Source organism: Podarcis gaigeae, assembly GCF_964106915.1.
Source record: "Podarcis gaigeae genome assembly, chromosome: 12".
Classification (NCBI taxonomy): Eukaryota; Metazoa; Chordata; class Lepidosauria; order Squamata; family Lacertidae; genus Podarcis; species Podarcis gaigeae.
In genome coordinates, this window is record NC_139688.1 from 1,640,785 (window position 1) to 1,658,275 (window position 17,491).

Here is a 17,491-nt window from a genome sequence, read left to right on the forward strand (position 1 = left end):
GAAAAGCGAAAATCAGTGGCGTAGCGTGGGGGGTGCAGGGGGGGCCGACCGCACCGGGCGCAACATCTGGGGGTTAGGGTTAGGGGGCGCAAATCCATGGGTTAGGGGGCGCAAATCCACAGGTTAGGGGGTGCAAATTACTTGCCTTGCCCCGGGTGCTGACAACCCATGCTACGCCACTGGCGAAAATTCATAAAAATTTTACCAACCATATAATAAGAAAGTCACTCTTTGCTGTATGGGAAAAATATAAAGACCTGATGGAGCCTAAAGTCCCATGGTGGACTTCTCCAGTAGAAGCCATAGCAGTAAAACGGAAAAATACTCAGGAAAGCTGGCCAACATATAAAATACTTCCCGATTCGAATCTGATCTTGTAAATTCTAAAAGAAAAAATCTTTCCAAAACTTACCGACTCCTCCTTGACTGGACAGTCAAGGAGGAGGAGGTAACAGCGGCAATGGTGAGGTGGTCCCAGGATTTTGGCCATTCAATAACCATGGCCCTTATGGAAGATCAATTGAAAATTCACAAACTGTTACACGATTAGAGAGAACTTTCAAAAAATGCAACATCGATGGTATCTAACACCATGGAAACTTTCAAAAATGTATAAAAATGTGTCAAGTAATTGTTGGAGATGCGGAGACTCAGGAACATTCTACCATATGTGGTGGACGTGTAGGAAAATACAGGTATTCTGGGAGAGTATACATGCAGAACTTCAAAAAATGCTAAAGATCTCTTTCAATAAAAAACCAGAGTCCTACCTCCTGGGAATAACAGATTTGGATATACCACAAAAGAGGAAGGGTATCTTTTTATATGCGACGGCGGCAGCAAGAGTTTTGATCGCAGTAAAATGGAAGAGTAATGAAATCCCCTCTATACAAGATTGGATCCAAAAGCTGACAGAATATGCTGAATTAGATGGTTTATCAGAAAAAATTAAGAATAAATCAAAACAGGAATTTGTTTCTAAATGGGAGGTTTTCAAAGAATATCTGAAAAATAAATATAGTAGTTTAAATTCTGTTGCAGCATTCGAGGAACTTCAGTAATAGTTGCTAGGTAGATAGAAGAAATTAGATTTATTGAGAATAAGTTTAATTATGAAAAAAATGTGTATTGGCAATAAGTAATATGAATTTGAAATATGGAATAGATGGGAAGTTGGGTCTTTAGTGTTAAGACCAATAGATGTTTTATTGTTTGCCAAGAAAATTATGTGTCTATGGTTATTTTTGTAATTTGTGTGTAATTTGGTATTTGTGTTTTTTGTCTGTTTTTTTCTTGTTGTATAAATAAATATTAAAAAAGAAAAAGAAAATAAGGAACCTTTTTATACTCCTCATGATGAACTCCCCTCACAAAACTTATTTATTTGACTGGCCAAAGGCTCTTCCGATGCTGCTCTGGAGGGAAACATTTTGAACCCGCTGTTCTGGAGGTCTCAGGATAAAGAGCGGGAAAATCCTAGCTGTTTCTGAGGGGAAAGGGTCTAAAATTCTCCTCAGAACCAGTCCTCAAACTGCTTAGGGCAATTCACTCCTTTTGCTTCTGAGGGGGAGAGAAGCTTCTAGGTTAACAATATTTGTTCTGTGATTTCTGCCCATCCTGCAGCGTTTGCACAAAACTCAAGAGCACCACTCCCTAAATCCTGGGATTTCGGGCCTGGAAAAGCGATGAGGAAGGAGATACGCTGCCATTCGCTTTTCATAATATCCCTTCTGAGCGTTCGGTGCAATCTCTCAGATCCCTGACTAGCACCCTTTTTATGAAGCTGAAAAGCTCTGGGCGAAGGGACTTAATATCACTGTCACCAAGGGACAGGAGGAGGAAACCTCGGCCTATTTGGGGCACGTATTCCTGCCCCCCTCAGCGCCCTCTTGGCTCCGGTCGCCATTTCACGCATCAGAACTGTGGGGCTGGATTGATGCTGCACCAAAATGGCTGCCCTGTCGGGGAAGGCTTTTCCAGAGGGGCTTCCACAGAGGAGTCGGGAACCCCCAAGCCCACTCCCCAAAGTGGCCCTTCCTGGCAAGCGGAGGGAGGCTGTTTCCCCCACCATGCTGGCCTCACAAAATGGAGCCTGTACATTGTACAGGCTCCGGAGTCGGCACAGGAGAATATGGGGCAACCAAGCCCCATTTCTCCCCCTTAAATAGGTTTGTGAGCTGTGGTGGATCCTCAGATCCGGCCTTGGCTTTCCTCTGGCTCCAGGATGATCTGGCATTATTAGATATATAATATATATTTAAAAATCTGTTGGAGGTCTGGCTGTGTCAGAGCATTGTGTGGGGCTCTTCTCTCCCATTCGTGACCAACTCTGCCTTCCCTCAGGGGACACGGGGGGGCCATTAATGGGCCCCTCAATATAAGAGGAGAGAGAAAGCTAAAAAGTATCCAAATTCATTCCCTCGATTCAGAAATAATAACCGAGGGCCTAGCAGGTGCGGTTTCAGCCTTTCCTTTCCTGAAGCAAATTCTGTTTCCATGGGAGAAATGTTGGAGGGGAGGCCAAGAGTCCCCAGGGAGCGATGTATTTTCTTTGAGGCCTGACGCCTCGTGAAGTGATAAGAGAAGGCCTTGCAGGGGATTCTGTTAGGGGTTGATTTAAAACCAGGTCCCTCAGTCTGGCCTCCCAGTGGCTTCTTGTGGTAAAAAAATGGCTGAGTGAACTTTGGGGCCTGTATAAGGGAGTCCTTGGAGCACCCCATAATCGCCTGACCGTGGCTCCCATAGGTTCAGGTTGGGGTCACAAGCCAGGAGACTGAAGCAAAATAGGAGGCCTGATCTTTATGGTTGCAACAAGACTTCAAACTACCACATGGAAGAAGCAGAGGGAAGCCCCAAACAAAGGATGGCTCCACTTTTTTATATAAATTTCCCAGAGTTTCCCATAAAACATCATACATTTGTCATGACTATGTCCTGAATTGGAAGGGGTCTTCTGGCAGAAACCTGAGCACCAGGCTTGCCCTGTCCCTCACCTGACCTTCACCTGCCAATCTTTTGGTGAAACAAAAGTATTTACATGTTCCTGTTTTCCCAGCCAAGTTCAGCACACCCTTTGTCTTGAGGGAGACCCCAATCCTCTGAGCTTGGGTTTGCAATTGTTCTTGGAATGACTACCAGGATGCCAGAAATTATCACCCAGCCAGTGGGGCCTGCTGGGTACGTGGTCTCATGTTACACTTAACCCTGCCCTAACTTGAGCATGGTGCCCACCTCCAGAATGGCACAGTTGATGCTCCCCTCCCAGTCACCCCTGCCATGCCACTGTACAGTTTGGGGGTAAGATTTTTGAGTGAGTTCTGGCTGTTTAGTTCTCAACATAAATAGAGCGCACTGGGCTATATAGATTCATTTTAAACTGGTTTCTGACCCAGACTTGACATGGTCAGATATGGTCACTCTGCTGGTTGGCTGAGGCTTGGAGGAGGAATATGATGGTCTTAGTTCTCCTGGACCTTTCAGTAGCTTCTGAAGAGGCTGCCTGGGGTGGGACTCCAGGGGCAGTGTGTCCGAATGCTTCCAGTATATAAATAGGAACTCAAATATTGCAAACTGCCATCGCATTCCAGCAATGAAACCTAAGCTCTGTGTGTAGGCAGCAGGGCACCCCTGAAACTCCACGCTGCTCAGATAAGTGGAGTCAATGTAAGATGGCGGGGTCACAAAAAACATATGGCAGTCCATGGGGCACGGGGCCACCCAAAACCCGACGTCATTCGATTCACTCCAAAGCAGTGCAAGATGTTGACAAAAGGTCTGCAATAGCTTTTCACAGCAAAATCCCCATGCTTTGCAACGCCCCAAAAGTGGAGCAATCAGACTAAGTCTAAGCAATCAGCACTAAGCACTAAGCAATCAGCACGAAGCAATCACTAAGCAATCAGCACTAAGCACTAAGTCTAAGCAATCAGCACTAAGCAATCAGCACCACAAGTCGGGTGTGTGTGTGTCACGAGGTTGCTGAAAACCCGACATCATCCAATTCACTCTGAAGTGGAGCTAAACACCAACGAAAGGTCTGTAGCAGTGTTTCGTGGCGAACACACCCCCCCCCCGGTGTTTTGCGGTGCCCCACAAAGAGCACTCGGTGTGCGGCAGAGTGGGCATTGCTCTTTTTATGGGGTGTTGCAAACCATGGTGGTTTCGCTGCAAAACGTTTGCCAAAGTTTGGCACCGGTTTGGAGTGAATCAGAGAACATTGGGTTTTTTGTGACCTTTTGACCCGCCCCACCGTTTGAGGGACTATTGCTCTGTTGGTGGGGTGCTACAAAATGCAGGGGTATTGCCGCAAGACATTGCAAAATGTTTGCCAAAGTTTGGCGTCTGTTTAGAGTGAATTAGACAATGTTTGTTTTTTGGTGAGCTTTAGACTCCCAGTTTAAGAGTGTGTATCACTCTGTTTGTGGGGCATTGCAAACCACAGGATTTTCACTGCAAACTGTTTGACACTTGTTTGGAGTGAATTGGACAATGTTGCATTTGGGGACATTAACTACAATCCCAGGTTTCCTATATCAATTACAGTGGTACCTCAGGTTACATAGGCTTCAGGTTACATATGCTTCAGGTTACAGACTCCGCTAACCCAGAAATAGTGCTTCAAGTTAAGAACTTTGCTTCAGAATGAGAACAGAAATTGTGCTCCAGCGGCGCAGTGGCAGCAGGAGGCCCCATTAGCTAAAGTGGTGCTTCAGGTTAAGAACAGTTTCAGGTTAAGAACGGACCTTCTGTATGTGTGTGTCCAGAGGACAACATTCACGTTTACATCACGTTAATACACAAAAAGGACATTGTGGCATACAATGAGCTATGAAAATAAAGTCCTGTTTATACTGAAAATGAAATACCTGCGCCAAATGAGGGAAATGGTGAAGCTGACATACAAAGCACTTTGTATTGTTACAAAAGTTGGGTGCCACCCCCACTCTCTGCAAGATTCCAGGGCTTCCTAGCACTCACCCTGGGTCTGTATTCCTTTGGAGAATTGAGACACGGCAGAGACTGTTGTAGCTTTAAAAAATATGCTTTGTTCACCTATTTACACCTTCAGTTTGCATGGAGGGAGTCCAGATCTTACATCACGGTCATTTCAAGAGGGGCTTGTCCCTCAGAGCAGTGCAGCCCTGGAGTCCAAGGCATCTCTCTCAGCTAACCAGCAGCCAGCCTGCCCAAGATGGATCCCAGTCTTTTTTCTCCCCCTTCTTCTTCCCAGCACGCCTTGGTAAAAACTCTCCCTTCCTGTCACTTCGAACCCACACCCCATCACCATGACAACCTCTGTCTGCTCAGACCCAGGCTCTCAGATGGGCCATCAACTCCTTTTGCCATGTTAATGCCTTTGCTCATTAACAGCTCTAGCTTCCAATCTGGGGCTAGAATCTCACCCAATAGTCTCCATACAATGGTTTGGAAGAGGGGTGGTGAAGTCTTAAAAGTCCCAGTTCAGTCCCACTGCCTTCACTCTTGCGAGTTCATTGTTACATGTTAAAGAAAAATAAAAAGGGTTTGGTGGCTTGTTCAGCTTGTTTTATCATTCAGTACTGTGCCCAGTCCCTAGAGAGATAAAAAGAGAGAGAGTTTATATATTGATGTTTTCCCTCATTTCACAGTCAATCTCCGCCCTATCTTTACTTGCCTTCAATTTACTCTTCAAAATACTTAACACAGTATTTTGCCATCTTTTCCCCATCCTCTCCCAATAAATCAAATCCCATACATGTATTTTTAAAAGTTTGTTTGCTGACACAAACACCCCTGGAGCGCCAACCATCTAAGCTTTGGCAGCAACAATCCCCTCTTGAGGGGCTCACGTGTGAAAAGAGCAAAGAGAGAGAAACAGAAAGTAGTTACAGTATTTGGTTTCTCAATGCAAGTAAATGGGACTACCAAAGATTCAAATTTCTGAATCTTGATTCAGAGGGTCAAAACAATTTGGTTCTCAATCAATTCAGTCCAAATTGTGGCCTGGTCTGAACTGCAAAATTGGGTGTTGAACTGGATTTGGGGTGGGGTGGGGCTTGAACAGCCCTAAACACTGTTTGAGAAGCATTTTATTTACAGCAACAGAAAAATGGAGAACCTGCTACAGTATTTGTTAAATAGGGTTTCACAATCCCTCATGTGCATACCCACAGCATGATGTGAATAACACTCAAGAGGACCTGAACTCACTGCTGATAGCCAAGAGTCGGTCTGCAACAATATTAACATTAAAATATTAAAATGTAGCCTCATTGCAGGAGGAGAAGAAAAAGAAAAAAGAAAGAGAGGGAGGGAATCAAATTGGCTCCAAGCCAAAGGCCAGGCGGAACAACTCTGTCTTACAGGCCCTGCGGAAAGAAATCAGATCCTGCAGGGCCCTGGTCTCATGAGGCAGAGCATTCCACCATACCAGAGCCAGAGTTGAAAAGGCGCTGGCTCTGGTTGGGCTAATCTAACTTCCTCAGGGCCCGGGACCTCTAGGGTGTTACTATTTATGGACCTTAAGGTCCTCCGTGGGGCATACCGGGAGAGGCAGTCCCGTAGGTACGAGGGTCCCAGGCCGTGAAGGGCTTTAAAGGTCAAAAGCAGCACCTTAAATCTGACCCTGTACTCCACCGGGAGCCAGTGCAGCTGGAAAAGCACTGGGTGAATATGCTCCCATGGCAGAGACCCTGTGAGGAGCCTCGCTGCAGCATTCTGCACCCGCTGGAGTTTCTGGGACAGCTTCAAGGGCAGCCCCGCGTAGAGCGAATTACAGTAGTCAAGCCTGGAGATGACGGTCGCATGGATCACTGTGGCCAGGTCGGGGCGGGAAAGGTAAGGGACCAACTGCTTGATGCAGCAAAGGTGGAAAAATGTCGCCTTGGCTGTTACTGTAACCTGCGCCTCCATGGAAAGGGAGGCGTCAAAGATTACACCCAAACTCTTAATGGAAGGCAATGGCACTAATTGGGCCCCAGCAAGAGAAGGGAGTCGGTCCCTTATCCCCATGCCATCCCGACCCAGCCATAGGACCTCTGTCTTTGAAGGATTTAGTTTCAATCGGCTCCCACGAAACCACCCAGCCACAGCTTCCAAGCATCTGGTCAGTGTGTTTGGGGCCGAGTCGGTGTGGCCATCCATCAGCAGATAGAGCTGAGTGTCATCAGCATATTGGTTTTTAAATTAATATTTTAACGTATAAAAAAGTTGTCCGGTAGCACCTTAGAGACCAACTAAGTTTGTTCTTGGTATAAGGTTTCATGTGCATGCATACTTCTTCAGATACACTGAAACAGAAGTCACCAGACCATTATATATAGTGGGAGGGTGGGGTGGGGATTTTCTCAGGAGGGTAGTAGGAGATGGGTGATTGACTCGATGGGTATGGTAAACCTGTTAATGACTGCAATTAGACCTACAGGAAAAAGCAAGGGATAGTATGCAGATGATTAGCATATATAATGAGACAGGAATCCAATACAGTGGTACCTTGGTTTGCAACCGCTTTGGATTACAACCGTTTTGGATTACAACCACGTCAAACCTGGAAGTGCGTGTCTCTTTTTTGGATTACAACCAATTTTTTTTTTAATTACAACCAATTTTGGGGGGAAGGCCCCATTGGCAAAAGTGTGCCTTGGGTTACAACCTGTTTTTATTTACAACCGGACCTCTGGGAAAAATTATGGTTGTAAACCAAGGTACTACTGTATCTCTATTAAGACCAGGTCGCTACACGGTTTTCTGTTTAGTGATACTGAAAACTATGGAGAGACCTGGTTTTAATATAGATATTGGATTCCTGTCTCATGCTGATTTGCTAAAGCCCCCAAGAATGTCCTCTTGGTGAGCACCATTTGTGAATTATGTGCCACAGGAATCTATATGCTTTCTGATATTCTCAAAGAATATCACAATTAAGTGCTATTTGTCACCACAACCTGTCTCATTTCCTCTCAAACTCTCTTCCTGAGTACGTATCTGTCATGAAGACAGATGCAAATACCGTATTTTTCGCTCTATAACACGCACCCGACCATAACAAGCACGTAGTTTTTAGAGGAGGAAAATCCTTAGGCATGCCACCCGTAGGCATTCCCTCCATAACACGCACAGACATTTCCCCTTACTTTCTAGGCGGAAAAAAGTGAGTGTTATGGTGCAAAAAATACGGTAATTCATTCAGCTTCTCCTCAGTCTCCTTATACTCCATTAGCAGTCCTTTGACTCCCTTGTTATCAAAGTGTCCAACCTCCTCCATAGATGGTCTCCTGCTACAAAGGTATTTAAAGAACTTCCTGTTGCTGGTTTTAATGTTTTTCATAATGCACTGTATTTTTTGCTGTATAAGACTTTTTCCCTCCTAAAAAGTAAGGGGAAATGTGTGTGCATCTTATGGAGCGAATGCAGGCTGTGAAGCCATCACAGAAGCCAGAACAGCAAGAGGGATTCAGAATATTTTTTTTCTTGTTTTCCTCCTCCAAAAACTCGGCACGTCTTGTGGTCTGGTGCGTCTTATAGAGCGAAAAATACGGTACTCCACCAATTCTTTTTAAGCATCTCTTAATTTTTGCTTGCATTCCTTTGTCAAAGTTTCTATCCCTTTTTCTTCTATTTTGGATATAAGTTCCATTTTCTGGGAGAAGCTTTCTTGCTTCTAACAGAGTCCATCAGTAATGATACCTTGTTGACAAAGGGCTCACTAACCCAGCCCTGCATGATATAACCAATAATTCTTCCCTATTCTGGAAGAAGCTGAAGTCATCTCCCTTGGAGTCTTTGCGTAAGTGTGTTTCATTTTGAGTGCCATGTTCCATCCCAGACATGGCAACCAAAGTGATCTCCCCATTGGCTTTACCTGGGATGAGGGCATCTTTGCGGCAGTCATACAGCATCCCAAGCTGAAATGGGCAGCCCAAAGCTGGTATTTCAACCGCTCCATCTGAAATGGCCATGGCTTCGGTCCAAATCACTCTCCCTTCTCCCTTTGCCTCCCTGCAAGAAACAAGAGATGTGAAGGAGGCAGGACAGATTTTAATGGATGTGGAGTGTGAGAGGACAAAGGGAGGAACTAGTGATGCCATCGAAAGAAGAATGCCTGCCACACACAAAAAGATAAAACAAATAAACAAACAATATACTTAAACACACCAGCAATGGCACTGCTTCCAGGAAGGTCAGCTAGAAGTTCTGGGGGAAGTAGCAGACACACCCAGAGCACAGGAGGAGAATCTGAGCATCATCTGCCTCCTCTTCCTGTCTCCATTGCAGTCCTATGTTGCACTAGAAGAGGGGTTCCCCAACTCTGGTCTGTGGACCACCAGTTGCCCACAAGCTTCATTCAGGGGGGTCTGCAGCATCTCTGCACCACGTATTTAGATTGGTTTTTAATGGCATTTTTCACTCATTCTATTCGTTGCATTGCAATTTATTGTCCTGCAATTTGAATTCCATTGGATGAAAATTGTAATACAATAAAATGCAATACTAGGTGCTGCTGCCCTGCTTGCATAGCGTGCCAGCTCTGCCAAACCCACACCTTCATACCCTCATTGGTGGACGAAGGTGGGGGCAGGGTAGGCGGGCCACCCTGGGTGCCATTCGAGGTGTGTGTGTGACATTGCAGCTGCCCCCCGGGATGCTTGCCTCTTGCTGCGCACCCCCTCACGTGTGCCACGCCCCTTTGCAGTGTTGCGCCACGCCCCCTGGGATGTGTGCCAGCCACGCCCACACATCCGCTCCCGGTGTCAGAGCAGGTAGCTTCGCCACTGCATACCCTCACCCTGTCAGCCCCTTCAACCCCACCCCCCAGTTCTTTCAAGTTCCCCATATCCTTGCAGCTCCTTCAACCTCCTCATCCCCTCATAGCTCCTTGGTTTTCCTCCACCAGGGCTTATTCAGTCCTCTGTTGTGGTTTAAAGCCACCTTGTTAAACCCTGCCTTCTCTTTTGCTTTCCTCCCCCACCCTGTTTTCATGCAAATCCAGGATTGTGATATATTACAGTGGTGCCTCGCAAGATGAAATTAATTCATTCCGCGAGTCTCTTCGTCTTGCGGTTTTTTCGTCTTGCGAAGCACAGCCATTAGCGGATTAGCGCTATTAGCAGCTTAGCAGCTATTAGCGGCTTAGAAAAAGGGGGGAAAGGGGAAAAACTCGCAAGAATTCGCAAGACGTTTTCGTCTTGCGAAGCACCTCAAAAACGGAAAACTCTTTCGTCTAGCGAGTTTTTCGTCTTGCGAGGCATTTGTCTTGCGGGGCACCACTGTACTACAAATCCTCCTGTGGGGGCTGTGTGATGACAGCCATACCTTTTTATGTACATAGGAAGGGAGGAAATAAAAAATAATAATAAACGAAGGTTTGGATGGAGAAGGTTCTGAAGCAAGCAGGAGCATCCATAGTTCCTCTCTCCCATCTGCTCCCTATCTTTGGAGGAAGCAGGTGCTTGAGAGAGAAATCCTACCTTGATGGATTCCCAGCAAGACCCCACTCTCTCTTGTGTGTGGAAGGAGGCAAATAATGAGGTCGACTGAAGGAGGGCGTTGCTGCAGATGGTGTTCCTGTAACCCTCTGAGGTAGCACAATCTTCTAATGCAATTCTGAGGGTTGCGTCTTTGCCCTCATAAGCACAGGCAGCTCCCTCCCTCCTTGCTCCTCCAGGGAAACAATGGGATACGAAGAAAGGGGACTCTAGCACAGCCGCCTGCAATGCAAGATTTACAGCTAAATATGGTAATCCCTGAGAGGTGTTTAAAGACCTCCATTGAAGGACAGGCCACCACCTTCTGAGGCCATAGAGTCATATAACTGTAGACTTGGAAAGGACCCCAGGGTTTATCTAGTCCAATCTTCTGCAATTCAGGAATCACAGCTAAAGTATCCCTGACCGATGGTCATCAAAAATCTCCACCACTTTCCAAGGTAGCATTTTGCACTGCCAAACAGCACTTTCTGTCACAAAGTTCTTCCTTAGCTACCCAACCACAGCCATTCCCTCTTTCTGGGCCAACCCTAAATCCTGGGAGGGTCCTTGCAGCCCCTCCCAAAACCTGGGATAGCCTTGCGCTGCAGCCTTCATTCGTTTGCTTGCTCCAAGTATTGTGACCTTTCAAAAGAGACAGAGAGCATTAAGCAAGGACATTGGCGCAGGAGCCCCACCACCAAATCCCCTCTAGTATGCCAGCAGCCATGCAAAAGAAGAGGTTGCACGATAACTTCTAATATAAGGTTACCAGACGTCCCTGTTTCCCGGGAACAGTCCCCGGATTTACAAATCAGTCCCTATACAAAATCCATTGACGTTGAAAAGTGTCCCCGGATTCATTGAAAAAAATCTGGTAACCTTATTCTAATAGTTGAAATGAATCTTACCAGAAACACGGAAATCAGATGAATCTCCCTTGCCTGAGTTGTCTTGAGGGAGCTGTGCAACTTGCCTTTGTCCCCTGTTAAGCACAATTCTGTTTCAGGCCCAGAGGTCACTTCTCCTTTTATCTGTTCAGGGATGCAAGTTTGCTAGTTGACAAAGATCACTCTCAAGGAGAGAAGGAAGTTGAGAGATGGTGGAGAATGTTCCCACTAGTCAGCAGTTCACCCCAAAAAGGCTCTGGAGCATATGAGCCATTGGCCTGATCCGTCAGACTCTTCTTGTGTTCTTATATATTTACAAAGGCTGTTTTGTCAATTTTTGGTTTGTAGGAAAGGTCCCAGGCTAGATATATGCACACTACTAAGGGGGGGGGGGAGTGGAGATTTGTGGTGAGATCCTGCCCTTTACCTTTAGACGGTGCTTTTTCTGGGGGGACGCAGGGGTACGCATACCCCTAAACATTTTGTGAATCTAAGTTTGGCCTCATTGAGAGGCAGTATTTCAATATGAATAGGAAAATGAGAGTACCCCTAACCTTTTTTTTAATAGAAAAAAGCACTGCCTATAGATCTCAGGGTGGTTCACAATGTATTAATAAGAATTTAGAAATAAATGAATAAAATCTAGATTTTTAAAAATAATATGTCTCACCATAGTGGGGAGGACTACCATTGTGCCTACTCTGTCTGCTTTCTGATGGGCAACACCCAGATTATCTCACAACAGGGATATTCCAAAAAAGAGAGAATACAGTGGAACAGGGTTGCGGACGTAATCCGTGACAGAGGCACCTCCACAATGTTCGCAAGCTGAAGCGCCGTGTCTGTGCGGACACCGGTGCAATTTGGCGCTTCTGCGCATGTGCGAAACATGATTTAGCACTTCTGCGCATGCGCGAGCCGTGAAACCTGGAAGTAACCCATTCCGGTACTTCTGGGTTTCTCACAGTCCGCAACCCGAAAACATGTAACATGAGGTATGACTGTATGAGAAAATGTGAAGGGAGGGAGGGGGAAATGTTGGAAGGCAGTGATTTGGAAGAGAACATTATACGGACAATGGAGAATTAATGGAGATACAGGAAGCTTGACTATTCACTTTAAGTCGTAGTATGTATGGGCCCTTAGATAATCTACTAGGTTGAGCACACATTGCCATTTACTCTACAGGCATGGGGAAAGCCTTGTGGATCAGGCCACTAGCCCATTGAGTCCAGCTTGCTAAAGGTGCTTCAGTGTCACTCTGGATTGTAGGATGAAGGCTGGATCAGCTCAGGAGAAAGAAGCTACTTGCCATGACATATGGACCTGGTGGACCAGTTCCTGGAACCTCTCAACCTTCCTCGTTGGAATGGATTTTGCAAAGGTTTTAATTTTCATTATTGTATGAGTTCTCAGAAAGGGCACATATCTCCTGCAACCAAGTTATTCTGAAACTGAATTTGAAAGAGGTGATGATGGTCACAGATGTTCAGAGGGCCCTCTGTGACATTCCATTTGCCAATCGGATGCAGAACACAAGCAGCAGGGTGTATTGTAGGCCAGAAAGAGATTTAGCTGATATTTTGCTTTCTCACATTGAGTGAAACACTGAAAGAGGAAGCTCTGCTTTGTGGGAGTTTCTCCTTTCAGCCTGTCCTTTTGCATGGATTATCCCTCTGGAGGAGCATCACTGGAGTATCACTGGGATGAATGGCTGGGCCTAGGAGGGAACTGCTTCGTGCTTCCTTAGGAGGAGGAGTGGCCCAGGTTTCCCTAAAGACCACCCAGGAGGACATTAGTGCTGTATTCTTAGTTTTAGATTTTTATTTCTGTGGAAATTGTTTCCCATTTGGTTGTGTGTTTTTTTGGTTTATTTGGTTGTGTGGTTTATTTATTGTTTATGACTTTTGTAATTATGTAAATCTTGTTATCCTGTAAGCCGCCTTGAGCACTGTTGGTTAACTGTGGAAAGGCGGCAAACAAATAAAAAATGATGATGGGGGTGCTTGTGAGACCATATGGAAGGAAACCATTCTTGGAGCCCATAGCTCCAACTTTCAGCCGATCACAAGCCTTCGCCAAGCGGTGCATGAGGGTGGGTGGGTGGGGCTGGAGTGGCAACAAGGCTCTCCTGGAGACCTGGCTGCAGGGAGAGGGTTGCTAGATCAGAGCCCGGGTGCTGCTGCCAACCCCAAATCCCACTGTTCCTGCCAAACCCCTGTCCCAACTCTACCTCTCCGAAGTGCAACAAGCACCGCCAAAATGACCCTGCTTCTGCTCCCCCCACCCCAAAGCAAACCCCTCACGGATGCTGCTGTTCCTTGGTGGGCAGAATATTTGAAAAAGCAAGGGATGGGCAAAGATGTCATGCGACTTTCACTTTATTAGGGTTGCCATCTTTCGAAGAGCGAAACTGCTTGCAGCGGCATTATGCGGGACGTGTCCGGGATATTCCGGACGCGTTGTTCCTGACCTTTCTACACCGCCCTCCGCCCAGGATCACAGGGCCGTTTTCAATGTGAAAAACACAGAAACGTGTCACATAGTAACACACAAAAATAATAACGATATCTCAGGGTGGGAGGGATGTCTCTTTCCCTGCCTCTCCCTGCCTGGGCCGCCCCCTGCCGTGCACGCGGCGGAGTCGGGAGCGCGCCGGGCCCCGCCGCGCATGCGCTCCTCCCGCTCGGCGAGCCCAGCTGCTTCCTCGGAGCTGGAGGGGCCGGGCTGGCGGGAGCGCGCCTGGGGCTGCTGCTGCCGGGGCTCTTCGGGCGGGTGAGTGGCGGGGGCGCGCGCCGGGGGGGGGGGGAGAAGCGGGCGCGTGGCCCCGCCAGCCCGAAAGAGAGAGCGGAGCCGGTGGTTTCCCTCCTATCCTTTGGGCCAGGAGGAGAAGGAGGATGCGCACTGGGCCTCCCCTGGCCGCGCGCCTGGCCTCCCTCCTGCTCCCCGGCGCGCTCTGCGTGTGCTCAGAGGCTCAGGAAGCCCTTTCCCGCAAGCCCCAGGTGCCCGCCAGGTGTCTTTGGCCTGCAGTCAAGGGCCTCGGCTTTTGGAGAGCGCCGGTTCCAGCTTTGCGCATTCCGCCCGGAGCCGGCCTGTCTCTGTCTCTCTCGCGGTGATGGGGGGGGGGGGTCTGGAGCCAAATCCCTGTCCCGGGCAGGGGGGGGGGATGCAGATGTTTCGGGTCCCTGGAGGTGATGCAGCCGGGAGGGGACTCGCCTGGCCGAGGGCGCGGGTGCCCAGACCTCCCTTTGCGCGCCCGGGGCAGGTTGCCCGCCGAGGAGGCTGCTGCTCGCAGCTGCAGGAACCTGGAAGGAAAGGATCCAGCCTCCTGCTAGCCTCCTCTCCCGGAGGAGGAATTCTCCAGGGCTCCTCCTCCTCCTCCTCCTCCTCCCGGGCGGGCGGGCGGGCTCCTTCCGGGCATTCCCTCCCGCCTCCCTCGGGGAGCTTCCCCGGGGAGGGCGCCCCAGAATCGTGGCCCTGGCAGGGAGGTGGGCCAAGCCTAAGCCGGAGAGGAAAGGCCTGCTTCCAGGAGTGGCCAGTAGGCAGTAGAGGGGATCCCGTGTCACACGCAGACAACCACAGTGACACCCGAGGAGGAAAGCGGCAGCAGGGGGGAGGGAGGGATGGGGAGGAGGCTGGGTGGCCACCTGCCAGGGATGTTTTAGCTGATTTGGGGGGGGGGGACAGGGCTAGGGGGTCCCCCTTCCAATTCTAGGATGCTCCTTGCAGAGCCCTTTTCACAGCTAGCAGTTCCTCCTGTTTCTGGCTGGGGGGGACAAGAGGTCCCCCCCCCAAATAAAACTAATCTGGGTGTGTGCAATGCAAGTGCTTCCTCCTGAGCCCCTGCTCCGGAAAGGGAGAGAAGGGATAGTCTGGCAAGGCCGGCTTACCAAGGGTTAGAAGGAACTGAGCTGGATTCCTAAAGAGGACAGATTAAAGATGGAGGGGGGGGGGAGATCCTCCAGAGCAAAAGCACCTCCCTCCAAACTCCCTTCCCCCAAGGGTGTGCATGGCTGGTCTCTCTTCTGTGCCAATTAGGGGCACCTTCTGGGACCGACTGTCTCTTCTGCCTGTGCTGTAGAGGGAAGTGACAGGCAGGTGGGGCTCGTCAACCTGTGAAGGTAGCCCATCTGGAAGAAGGAAAACTCTGACCGTAAGCCTCCGCTGCCTTGCAGCATACAGTGGTACCTCGGGTTAAGAACTTAATTCGTTCTGGAGGTCCCTTCTTAACCTGAAACTGTTCTTAACCTGAAGCACCGCTTTAGCTAATGGGGCCTCCTGCTTCTCCCAGGAGGGAGGGGCTCCAAACTCATCCTCCCCTGCCCCTGAGGCGGGCAGTATTCTTGAGCTGGTCCACAGCCACCCCTGCGAGGGAGGGCAGCAGCTCTCTTTCTTCCGCTTATGGTGGAAACATCACTTCCTATCATATCCATCCTATATTAACTCTTGAAGATGGACAGGCTGCCCAGAGGAGGAGAAAGAGACCCCTCCCCACGTGCTCAGATTAATGGCTTGAACTCAAACGGGTAACCAGACCTCTGAGCCCAGACTTCCTACGCAGACAAGGTCTCATTGTGGCCAGCAATTGTGCTGCAGCATCCCGCACTCGCTACAGCTTCTGGATCAAACACGGGGGAAGCTCCACACAGAGCGCATGGCAGTAACTCAGTCCTGAAGTACTCAGTGCATGAAGCACCGTGGCAAGGCTTCCCTGGTCCAGGAATGGCTGTTGGACCAATCATAGCTGGTCAAAGGACACCTGAACGCAAAAGGTTTAAGACTCGGTAGAGGAGATGAGTTACAGACCCCATGTGTCCCCGTTCAGCTGAACTCTCTTAGACGCCCACCTGGGATCTTCCCACTCTGCATCCTTTCCCAGGACGCTCCATTCCATTCCTCTTCCCACCCACTTTTCCATTTCTTCCCCAGCAGCGACTCAGCCTTCCTGGGCCGCTGGGCTTTGGGCTGGTTAGTCTCCCCCAGGAAATATTTTTTCCTGAAAGGTGGTGGGATGTGTGTGTGTTGTACTTCTTCAATCCTGGGGGTTCCTGCTACCCACCCAAATCTGCTAATATTTCTGCTGTTAGCTAGATAAGGATCGGCATTCAGAGAACAAGCTTGCTCTCTCTGTGTGTGTACAATCCCTTCTGCTTTCTGTCTTATTCAATAATATACTTGATACGGATCGGAAAGGGGGGGTACCTTCTTTGCCCCTCTCCCTTGAACAACCGAGGCGATGACCTCTAGGGTATCCCCGTTCACCCACCCTCAGTTCCCCTCACCGTCGCACAAGCACCACACCTTCCCCAGAACCCCTTTCTACCACGAGCGAAATAAGCTCGAATATATGAATGTATTCTCTTATCCTTTCCTATGGCTATTTGCGCTCCATACTCAGAACGAGTAGACCGGGCGCTCCTGTATCTCCGCTTATTCCTATGGCTGCGTCTTGGCCAATCACAGGCATGCATTCGTCCTGCAGGAGCTAGCTCAGACAGCTTTGCACGCCTCATTGAACCTACTGACAAGCTGCTGACGGCCCCCCACTGTGAGAACAATGGATCCGAAACTGGAGAACTCGTAAAACTGTCAAAATGTATCCATTCCTGTTACAATGTATCCATTTTGTTTCCGCTTTTGATTACCAATACCAAATAGACCGAATCACATAGGAAACCTTTGGAAATTCACATAAAATCAACCACAACTCCGATTTCTTTGCTCTTGGTGTCATTCAACTCAGCCCCTTCTGGACTCCATGATGTGATCCCTACTTCCATAATCCCCGGAGCGGCCAGGCACGTACACAGGAACCTCTTAATCCTGTCAGATCGCTTCGCATAACCCTTTCCCCGGGCAATACCAGGTGGCAGACGATGCATATCTATGACCCTTTGTCCTGCCACCACCGGTACTTGATAAACGATTGTCTATGTGTATTTCTCGCTCTACATATTTCCCCTCCCTTGTCTCAAATGCAAATGAATGTAACCCCACCTTTTCTCTGAGACACTCATGACGTGTGTAATATATTCATGATGCAATCCGTGAAACCCAACCCTCCCATAATGAATTCATGACGTTTCGCGCACTGTATTCTGGGACTTGGAGGGAACTTTTAAAAGTTTATGTCGCCCCACTCTCGGGGTTCAATCTCGT

The 17,491-nt window shown here is 48.4% G+C and overlaps 1 long non-coding RNA gene across 1 annotated transcript; it reads right to left on the minus strand.

Moving 5' to 3' along the window:
* Positions 1–5,022: 5,022 nt before the first annotated feature.
* LOC310827894 lies at positions 5,023–8,895 on the minus strand. The gene is made up of 2 exons (XR_014556533.1): positions 8,840–8,895; positions 5,023–5,571 (listed from the first exon to the last, which is right to left on the minus strand). It is a non-coding gene; the product is annotated as an uncharacterized lncRNA (long non-coding RNA).
* Between the last annotated feature and the right edge of the window lie 8,596 nt (positions 8,896–17,491).